The following is an 11,609-nucleotide window of genomic DNA, read 5'->3' as shown; positions in this document are numbered from 1 at the left end:
TCTTACCACACCACTATAGGACCAGGAAATAATCACAACGATGAAAGCAGCACCCGCAAAAAGTGCACCTACTGTAGAATGAAGCACACGGAGTGTTGTGCGTAGACTTCGGTCGTCTGGTTTGTGTTCGAACTCGTCTGTGGGATTCAGTTTGCCAGCCACTCTAAAAGAAAAAAAAAAAAATCAATAATCATAACAGAATAACTCTGTTCTCTTATGGTGAATACTACAGTGGATCTTGTTTTACAACACTGTTAAGTAATGTTCCAGGTCATAAATATCAACTTAATTAGCTAATTTACAATTAATACAGATGGAGAACTGACTTCCTAAGACCTATTTAGCTAACTGAATTGTAACGTTGCGAATGTGGTCATAAAAAATAAAAGATGAGAAACGCTTCATAAATATTGAATAAAAACAGCAGTCAGAAAGATTTAATAAATATGTAGATTACTTTCGTAAAGTTACAAAAAAATTATATGCTGGTATCCGCTGGCCAGTCACCTGGAGCAAATGGCAACTCAAAGTCAGTGCTACCAACCGATCGTTCAACACAAAGCAGACCGCTCCAAAACTATAGTCTTTTAGCCGATATTTTCACCAAATTTCACGACGCGACTTTTGTCTTTGACTGTACATCTGCTCTTTAAAAACCTTTTTAAACATACCACTTAAACTAAATCTCAGATCACTGAAACCATCTGTTCATTGATTCAGTCCCAGATCAGTCAAAACAGTAATTCATTAACTATATTCTTTCAATAACTTGGCCTAAAATTGACGTCTGTTCATGCTGAATGCATAACGGCAACAAAATAACACTGGTCACGAAGACGTGCGATGGAAAGGATGTAGAGCCATCACAGTCATTTTCTGTCATTGAGTTAGGTCAAATTATAAAAGGACGAGAATCTGTTCCTTGTTTAGGTAAAAGAGCTACCACTACACAGAACCCAAGTACCACGTAGAAATGGAAGGCATGAAACTGATGCCTAATAACTGTATACGGGCCACTACAGGCACTCAGTCAATTTCTGTTGTCATATACATCCAGATCCCTCACTGTAATGGCGGTGAACAGGGACACAGGGAAACAGACTTTGTTCAAGAGTCTGACAGGCCTAAGAATCGAACTCGAATTTATGCGGATGCAAGGTAACTACGTTATCCAGTGAAGCACCAGCTCCACAATTATTAACTCTTGAGATAACTAACACCTTTCCTGCCCACAGATGGTTGTGGTGATTGTGCTGGTGAGGTAGCAGCACTCAGATGGATAGATAGGTAGATATAAAATGAAAGATTGACATACAGTCCACATATAGGTCTCCAACAAATGCTCTTTCCCACCCACAGATGTCGCTGCTCGTTATTGTTCTTCATGGGAGGAATGGCAATATATAGACAGAATGGCAGATATACACAGAGACAGATAGATCTCAACTAATGCTGTTTCCTGTCCAGAAATGTAGACCGAAATAGATCACACAGCTAGGCCACAACTAATGCACTTTCCTGCCGAATGAAGTCACTGGAAGTTGGTGTGTTTGTGATAGTGCTGGTGGGTGGTGGTCGTTGCAACACTAAAAGATACAGACTAACAGATATACGAAGACAGATGCAAACAGAACGATCAAGATTGATACAGACTAATAGAAAGATCAAGATAGATACAGACTGACAGAGATCAAGATAAATACAGACTAACAGAAAGATCAAGATAAATACAGACTAATGGAACGATCAAGATAGATACAGACTGACTGAACGATCAAGATAGATACAGACTGACTGAACGATCAAGATAGATACAGACTAACAGAAAGATCATGACAGATACAAACTAACAGAAAGATCATGACAGATACAAACTAACAGAAAGATTAAGATAGGTCCCCACTTAATGCATTCTCCCACCCACAGATGTCGCTGGTCTTTGGTGTGTTTGTGATGGTGATGATGGTGTTGGCTGGGGGTGTAGCAGCAGCACCCAACCCCAGACCCGTGGATAAGCCTGACTACAGACCCAGGCCCAACACCAGGCCAAGGCCCGGACCCAGACCTCTCTCATAACCCCAGACCCATGGATAAGCCAGACTACAAACCCAGGCCCAGACCCAGACCTCAATTCTCATAACTCTTTAATACATCTCGACCCACTTCACTTCCAACCTCAACTCTTTGGCAGCAACTGTAACTCTTCCGCAACTCATATGGCACATCCCTGACCCTCTGGAGGCAACAAACTCTTTGGGAACAGCCATGCAAAAATCAAGTAAAGGGGGTAGATGCTGGACAGAAACTGCTGTATCTTCCTAATAAACACATTTGCAGGATGTGTGTATAATCATTCGCCCATAAAAAATAACTTAGTACAGAACATGAAGGATAATTTCATTATGCAACATCAAGGATAACTTCAGTAAGGAACACTGTTTTCGGAGGCTTTATTCAGCTTAACAGACTTTTCGTACTGGAAAAGCATTTATCCCATCTTCATGAAATCTCCTAAGTTTAATAAAGTCATTCGGAGTTAGCAGGAGTAATAGATTCCCAACATTCCCAAGGAAATGCAGGATGGTCTCCAAATATTTACATTAAACTGGCATGGAAGCGGAAAGACTTCTGTGCAAATTGCCATGATGACTGATGACGATGCATGAACACAAGATTCCGAATTATTATGTCCATGGTTTGAGCTTGCCCCCATAAAATTTTAGGTGGCTAAAATCGACAAAGGAAAAGTATACTCATGGAACAATTGTAGCAAGTTGAAACGAAATGGCAAGGAAATGAAGGAATCGAACCAAACTGAATTGTAAAAAAAAAAAAAAAAAAAAAAAAAAAAATAACCACTAGGAAAACTGAACAAATACATACAGTAAGGTCTGCACTATAATATGTAGCATATAATGAATGGAGCTCCACTGATTAATAAATAATCGCACTGTCTGGCAGTTCACTGCACCACAGTTCACTCCCAACTACAGATGAGCACTCAGGTGAACGTCCAGTGTGTTCTTTGATGTAGTGTCAAGTGTTTATGTCGTCGGAATTCCCCATGTGACGTAAAGGCCGCCGCACTCTTAAAAAAAAAAAACTTCTCTTCAATACGCAATATTTTCAAATTCACTCCTCACTAAACAGCTAAAATGTGACTGAAACATGGACTGAAACACATCGCTCTTCAGCAAAACTAACACCAGCCTGAGGGTGTCTTCTGTATTTTATTCCTAGTATCTCCATGTAGAGTGGATAATCAAAAATGAAAGGGGAGTGTATGCGAATGAGGTGGGGAGGGAGAGGAGGAGGATCTAGATGGAGGGATGAGGTGAAGACAATCATACATATCTATCTATCTATCTACTGTATATATATCAGAGAGGATGTGTGAACCAGAGAACGGAGGGCCTGATGGCGAGGAACAAGGTGACGTTGAGGTCCGTTTGTCCTCTGTGCCACTACAATGCAAGTTAAAGATAGGAATGGGGCAGTGGGGTCTCTCAACATCATCCGGCTGCTGGAGTCCCTTCCCATCATCAGGCTGCCGTGGTCCCTTCCGGCCTTCCCATCATCCGGCTGGGGTCCCTACCCATCATCCGGGTGCTGGGGTCCCTTCCCATTATCCAGCTGCTGGGATCCCTTCCCATCATCTGGCTGCTGGGATCCCTTCCCATCATCTGGCTGCTGGGATCCCTTCCCATCATCTGGCTGCTGGGATCCCTTCCCATCATCTGGCTGCTGGGATCCCTTCCCATCATCTGGCTGCTGGGATCCCTTCCCATCATCTGGCTGCTGGGGTCCCTTCCCATCATCTGGCTGCTGGGGTCCCTTCCCATCATCTGGCTGCTGGGATCCCTTCCCATCATCTGGCTGCTGGGGTCCCTTCCCATCATCTGGCTGCTGGGATCCCTTCCCATCATCTGGCTGCTGGGATCCCTTCCCATCATCCGGCTGCTGGGGTCCCTTCCCATCATCCAGCTGCCAGGGTCCATTCCCATCATATGACTGCTCGGGATAATCTTATGATCATCCAGCTGCTGGGGTCCCTTCCCATCATCCGCCGTGGTCCCTTCCGGCCTTCCCATCATCCAGCTGGGGTACCTACCCAACATCCGGCTGCTGGGGTCCCTTCCCATCATCCAGCTGCCGTGGTCCCTTCTGGCCTTCCCATCATCCAGCTGGGGTCCCTATCCATCATGCGGCTGCTGGGGTCCCTTCCCATCATCCGGCCGCTGGGGTCTCTTCTCATGATCATCTGGCTGCTGGGGTCTCTTCTCATGATCATCTGGCTGCTGGGGTCCCTTCCCATCATCTGGCTGCTGGGGTCCCTTCCCATCATCTGGCTGCTGGGGTCCCTTCCCATCATCTGGCTGCTGGGGTCCCTTCCCATCATCTGGCTGCTGGGGTCCCTTCCCATCTGGCTGCTGGGGTCCCTATCCATCATCCGGCTGCTGGGGTCCCTTCCCATCTTCTGGCTGCTGGGGTCCCAAATCATCCGGCTGCTGGGGTCCCTTCTCATCACCTGGCTGCTGGGGTCCCTTCCCATCATCTGGCTGCTGGGGTCCCTTCCCATCATCTGGCTGCTGGGGTCCCTTCCCATGATCCGGCTGCTGGGGTCCCTTATCACCCATCTCTTTGGTCCCTTCTCATCAGCCGGCTGTTGGGGTCACTTCTCATCAGCCGGCAGTTGGGGTCCCTTCCCATCATCCAGCTGTGGGGATCCCACAGACTTTGCCTAATCATCATGACTAGTGTCAGCATGATAGTGCCCCAAAACCCCTGCTAGGCTGCCGTCCAAGGGGACCCCCCACCTGGCAAAACTTGGTCAGGGTCAGGGAACACACGCTGACCCTGCTCCCTCTCCCTCTTTTTAAGTCACAGAAATTTAAGTTTTTACAAGGAGGGGACGCATACCTCACCCAAACCTTGCAAGTCGTAAGAGAACACCACTAACCAATGGACAGGGGTGTGGGATTCCTGATAAGGGCTATCCAGGTTTGATTCAGAGTTTTCCTTCCTCTACGGGACTGCCAGTCAAGGTTGCTAGATGGACGTTGGCTTAAGTAGCTCACATGCCCTTCTGACATTTAATGTTATTCTTCATCCTGCGGAATGTCAAGCCACCTTCCTCGCTGGCCTAGATCAGTGAAGTTGCCGGTTTAGTTGCCAACGCCCCGGCCATGAGACAGGTAGCAATGCATTACACATTACCAGCAGCAAAACACTTTCTGGTGGGCCGGTACTATCCCTTTCACTATGATGGCGCATTTTTTTTCATTTAACTCTAGCAACCACAATACAGTACTATTCGAACTATGAAAGACCTCATTGAGTAAAAGGAGTTAACTAATGCTGTAACTAACACCTCCAAGTTGTCACGTCTTCCCCAAGCTAAATACAGAAGTTGGAAGATGATATAATACGCCAAGATACAAACATGTCATCACATTCAAGGGGTTAAGCTCTGTTTATAGCAGAGTTATGCACTTAAGGACATCATAATTATTGTATTCTTGCTATCTCCTGACGATTCCATTTATCATTGGTAAGAATATCGAACCTAAGGAGACAGACAACCTTCATTACCCCTTTCAAAATCAGGCGGCTCTCCTATGCCAAAGAAACTCGACAGATAACTGCAAGAAAAAAAAATGAAAATAATAAATAATAGCCTAGGTCATAGTAGTGAAGAGGTTAAGTATGAGTAAATTAAAAGGGAGGAAAAAATGTTTGTCTGTCTGCCTCTAAGGAAGACTATTCATAATGATGGTGTAAACACATATCAGACTCTCCCATACCGAAAAGCTTCTTTAAGGCCAAATAAAATCTCCAAGAGATAGTAAGAATAAAATCAAAATGTCGTCTTAGGATTGAAAGGGTAAAGGGCTGTTAAAGGGTGGGAGAAAGTTAAAGAGGATAAAACAGAGTTAAGGGAGCGGCGCCCTGAAATGTACGCTAATTTCTGAAAAATTGTCGAGAATCAGCTAAATGTTTCAAAAATAGGTGTGTGATGTTGGCAACCCCCAGCACATGTCTAGTTGGAGGGAAATTATGGTGCAGGTTGCACGCAGTCTAAACAGTCCTGCTGCTTCTGTTGACTCTGGTCGCCCAGCATCGAGCGTGCTCGTCTTTAACTGTGACTAGGATAAAGAATTATAAAATCACGCCCGTAACCACCTATAGTAGGACTCGCCTAAGTTTGCGGCTGTGGTGTGGCCCGCACCTGTGTACAATGGTGCCACGTTTCCCCAACTTGCGATGTGAAACGGAAGCTATTTATGTACAAGGCAACACATATACGATAAATTCAGATGAATAAAACTTACACTTGTGTATTTTGATGGATGAATCAACAGTAATCTTATTATGCATAAAATATTTAAACAGTAACACAGAAACATGGCATACATATTGTACAGTGTTGCTATAAGAAATTGTAGTCACTTTTAATGTTTTTTAGCGTAGTTTTAGGGTAGGTAATAATATTACAGTTATGGATATAAGAGAATGAGCCTGAAAAAAGAAGAAATATGCCAATATCCAAAGTAAAAGAAATAATTCATATAATTCTTGTGAGTGGCAACACTGACACACCCAGTCTGGCCTAAGGTAAAGTATGTACCCCTCCGTAGACCCAAGCATTGCTTGTACAGGTGTTGCTAGGGAAAAATGCTCACATTTACTGGCTTTTACCGTAATTTTAAGGGCGAGGAATAATCACATTTATACTCATAAGCTAATGTGTAGGACAAAATAGTAGGCATATGCCAATACTGAAGTAAAAAAAAAACATTATTCACTCGCGAGTGGCAACACTTCCACACCCAGTCTGTGGCCTTGATCTCAGGGGTGGTGTGGAAATGATGTCAAATTTACAATATATACAATATTATGTAAAAGAAAATATCCAAAATGTCTCTTGCAATAAGAGAGAGAGAGAGAGAGAGAGAGAGAGAGAGAGAGAGAGAGAGAGAGAGAGAGGCAGGCAGGAAAGGGGCAAGGTTGAATGCATCTCCCGCCAGGAGAGAGAGAGAGAGAGAGAGAGATAACGGTATAGAAAACGTGGCAACACTGCACACAGGTGCTGGCCACACCACAGCCGCAAACCTAGGCAAGTCCTACTATACAGTAGAGGCAGACGAGGCAGCTGCCTCATATGGCATCTCCTCTCCCCCTCCCCTCCTTTAGCGGCCTGCTCAATCCACCCTCACCCCAAAGCCCAGGGACTTGTTCTGATCGCATTCATAACTTTAAACTGATCCCTGTCATCCTCAACCTGCAGTGCTTGTGGGTGTCATCAGGAGTGGATCAGTCCAATTCAGAATGTGACTAAATAGTATAGGCTACTACAACCTACAGCAATAGGAGCCCCCACAAACTCCTGAATAAATTAATAAAACCATACAACATTTCTGAAATTTTCCAAGTTACTTAATGTAACTCTGTTCACATTCACCTGCAACTGCATTTATCTGGTGCTAGGGCTAAAAAAAAAAAAAAAAAAAAAAATCCGGGGTAGCATGCCCTCGCACCCCCCTAGTAGGGCTGCGTTTGCCTCATCTGTTTTCAAGTCATGGTTATGGCCCTGAAAGTTAAAGGCCGCCAGAATGTTCAGAAGACCCGTAAAGAGCCCAGGAAAAAAAAAAAAAAAAAAAAAAAAAAAAAGGCAGAAAGGAGAAATAGTCAAGACGGAGCAACACCTTCACCTGGGCCATTGTTGGGATCTCCAGTGTTAAGACGCAAGATTTGCCAGTTAAGCAGCTGAGATGTTTCTCGACGTTTCACACTGTTCACCGTAGCTTCGGTACGAGTCAGAGTTGCCAGTTTGCCTGCTGAGCGTGGTTATTTCGCAAGTTGTACATTACTTTTTGTGCTCATTTTATCAATAATATTTTGTTTACGTGACTGTTACATTATGTAACTGAAATTAAGTTTGTATGCTAAATAATTTACAGTGTTATGTAATGTAAGAAACCTGACATGTTCGGGTTGTCTCCAAGTTGGTAACTGCTGTTGCTAGAGGCAGGTACAGGACTAGCACGTCACTGAATGCCGGAGAAGTAGATCATTCTCGAATAATGCAAGCTTATATAAGGATGGATATGAGACTAGAAAAAGTTCAGTCGGTTTTCAGTTCAGTTTGAGTGTAGTGCAGTGTCAGTGCAGCAGTGAAGTTTGTACATTTTCGGTATTTGTGAAAACAGTGGAGTGTGGTCAAGCATTAAGTGTAATAACAGTGAAGTGTTGTCAAGCACTAAATGTAACAGCTGTGAAGTTTTGTCAAGCATTATGTGTAATAGCAGTTAGTAAAGTTTGTATAGCTCCAGTGCTTGTGAAAACAGTGAAGTTGGAAAGCATTAAGTGTAATTACTTGGAAAATAAAGCCACTCACGATGTAGTGCTGCCTACTTCTTCCTTGGCTTTTATCATTTTTTTTTCTGTGCCTGCCCTCCTCCCTTCCTATTTCTCCCATCTTTCCTGTCACTTCTTATTGCCTTTCTTTCTTTTACAGGTGGCTTTACATTGAGTGACAAGCCAACTGGTTTCCCGTGAGCCGGGAAATCATTTACAACGCTGGGTGGTAAACATATAACCAAACCATACGTGCTCCCTACGTGTCAACAAATGGGTTGGTGGAGGGTTAGTGCCCCTCCCCGTATAAGAAATAACTCAAATGGCCACCCCTTACGGGATTATGGCGTCTGGCAATAGATAGATAAAGACAGTGAACTTAAGAAGCCATTGTTTATTTACAACGCCTCAGCTGATCTTGTGTACTGTATACCTAAAGGCTGACCATAAGAACAACAACTCACTGGGCAACGGCTTCCTGTACTGGACTACTATTGTTGGAGCCAGTGGCAGTGTGGGATTGGGATGTAACACCAGCAACAGGAATTACGACGTCACAGCTCATACTTCGAGACAGAAAACGTGAGGCGCTAAGGAGCGAAGAAGAACGCAAGAGGCGAAAGGAACGGACGGAAGACTATGCTGCGGTGGCTTTTAAACTTGACAGGTGACAGGCCGGGGATTTAAAGGCCATTTCCCGAGTTGTATAATTTATTCATAACTAAATATAACTCCACTGTTTATTAACCTTTGTCAATTTTTTTTTTTTTTTTTTTTTTTAAATGGAAGGATTTGTTTTACTTTTTGTGCTGAGTGAAATAAAGGAGAAAAAAAAAAATTTCATATGATTTTCTTCCCCAGTGAATCAGAGATTTATTAAGTACGTGTCGAGTGGGGTTGGTGGAGGATTAGTGCCCCTCCCTGTAAAACAATTAACTCTAAGCCCTTGGCCACCCCGTTTGGGATACATGGCGTCTGGCAATGAATGAATGATTAATGATATGTAAAAAAAATTCATACGTTTCTCATGGAAAGATATTAAATATTCATAAAATGAAAATGGTTGCCAGAGGTCTACTTTTCCATTAGACGAAAGCTGAAAACATTTGGCAAGTTCAATCTGTACTTATAGCTTTCGAATGGGTCCTCGGATTTTTACACACTTTTCTAAATATTTCTTGAATTATCCAGTGAAATATGTGATACTCTATAGCAATTATACTACATTACCAAGGACTATGATTAATAATTTTTCCCCGTCAAAAAGAATTCTGATATACCGCTCAAGAGTATAAGAGGCGACGCTCCCTTAATGGGAGGAAGAGTTGTTGAAGCAAGGGAGCGAGGGTTGTTTGAGGAAGGGAGAGAGAGTTTATTGAGAGAGAGAGAGAGAGAGAGAGAGAGAGAGAGAGAGAGAGAGGGGGGGGGCTGTTAAAGGAAGAGGGTTATTAAAGAGAGAGAGGGCTGGTAAAGAAAGGGAGAGAGGGTTGGTAAAGAGAGGGAGATAGGGCTGGTAAACGGAGGGAAAGAGGTTTGTTAAAGGAAGAGTCAAAGGAAGGGAAGATTGGTAAAAGAAAGGAAAGTGTTGTTATAGGAAGAGTAAAAGGGATAAAGGTTTGGTAAAGTGAAGGAAAGCGGGTTATTAAAGGGAAAAGTCAAAGGGAGAAAGCTGGTAAAGAGAGAGAGAGAAGGGGGGGGGGCCGGGTAGCAGTCAAAACACCTCTCGGAGGACTTCAGTCTGACCAGACTCTGAATGTTAGTTATAGGAATAGCTGTGCATGTGGCTCAGTCGGTAGAGAGGTGGCCTGCAGTCCTCCAGGACCCAGGTTCAGATCCCCGCTGGGACAAGGAACAGTTAAAGGATTTGAATTTCATTAAAGCGGACTTTACTGATCTACCAGAAGATCCGCCGACATGTCTTAAAAATACCCCCGCTAATACCAATACACCAGTCCTGTATAAGACAGCCCTAGCATGTATTCAGTATGGACGGTGGTGTTAGCGCCTAAGTGGTGACATGTAGAGGTGTATGGTATGTAGGAGGACTACTGGGCCTTGAGAGCAGGCTGTGAAGCCTATGCCCAGTCGGAAACATACAAAAAATGTGTGTGTGTGTGTGTGTGTGTGTATACGTGTGTATGTATACCGCATATGCATGCACGTACGTGGTGTAAGCATTGGTATGTACCGTAAATAAATATATATCTATGTATGTATCAACGTATGTGGTGTAAACATCGGTATGTACTGTACAGTCAGGGAAAGTTCCGCATTACCCACTCCCCGGAGCACTGGTGTGTGACGGGTGAATGTGAAGCAGCAGCCACCTCATGTGTCTGGTAACTGTGAGTGTGAAGGAGGGGGGAGGCGGGGGATTGGGGGACAGAGGAGGGTTTGGTGATAGATTAGGAATCACGTGTAGGTCTGCAATTTGTGACATGGACGCGGTGTTTGAGTTACTTTAGTAAGGATAGATGACAATATGATGCTAGCATTTTATGAAAAAAGTTGCGCAGATGTCTGTAGAGTCAGTGTTGTCAGGAAAGTTATGGAAGTTTGCTGGATCCGGACAGAGGTTTGAATGCTTTCATTCTCTCTCGACTTTAACATGAGACGTTCCCCAGGAGATATTCATAACGATATAACAATATTTTTTGCTGAAAACAAAACCACTATATTATCTATCTAAATATCTACTATCTGTCCATATATGTAAATTCTTATAAATTTGCTTATTTTCCCCGTCATTCCACTGTATACATTCGCCTGCAAACATTTCCACCGTTATTCTGGTAATTATTCATCTCGAACTTAGTCTACGGTAGTGTGTAATAATTAAAAAAAAATAATCTATATAAGCGACTAGCAGGTTTCTCGTTTTCCTTTTAGACAGAATGACATAGGAAGTCGTAGTAATCAGATCAGTCTCGGTAACTATCATCCCTATCGAACATCACAAAACGAAGGCAAGGAAGCATACCTTTAATGATAAACACATATTGATACTATGACATGAGCAACTCTCCAAACTCTCCCTCCCCCGGCCACCCTCCCAGTCACAGTTAGCAGACAAGTGGGGTCTGGCTGCTGCTTCATGACTCTTCGTCGATCCCCAATGCTCCGAACAGTGGGTAATGCGGAACTTTCCCTGACTGTACAATATGTAAGTAAATGTACGTATGGATGTATGAATGTTTGTATGTAGTAACTAAAGTATGTATGTACTAAAACTCTAAACCTTCACGAATGTT

The 11,609-nt window shown here is 43.5% G+C and overlaps 1 long non-coding RNA gene across 1 annotated transcript in view; it reads left to right on the top strand.

The window, feature by feature from the left end:
- Positions 1–2,337, top strand: part of LOC145415697 (uncharacterized) — a 3,627-nt gene extending 1,290 nt beyond the window's left edge. The window contains exon 2 of the long non-coding RNA XR_013900115.1: positions 1,927–2,337. This is a non-coding gene — a long non-coding RNA (uncharacterized LOC145415697). The remainder of the gene's footprint in view (positions 1–1,926) is intronic.
- The last annotated feature ends 9,272 nt before the right edge of the window (positions 2,338–11,609 follow it).

The sequence above is a fragment of the Coenobita brevimanus genome, chromosome 103, assembly GCF_032717465.1.
Source record: "Coenobita brevimanus isolate Jiangsu-jjx chromosome 103, ASM3271746v2, whole genome shotgun sequence".
NCBI lineage: Eukaryota > Metazoa > Arthropoda > Malacostraca > Decapoda > Coenobitidae > Coenobita > Coenobita brevimanus.
Note: the sequence above shows the minus strand (reverse complement) of the source record. Positions and strands in the feature narration are given on the sequence as shown.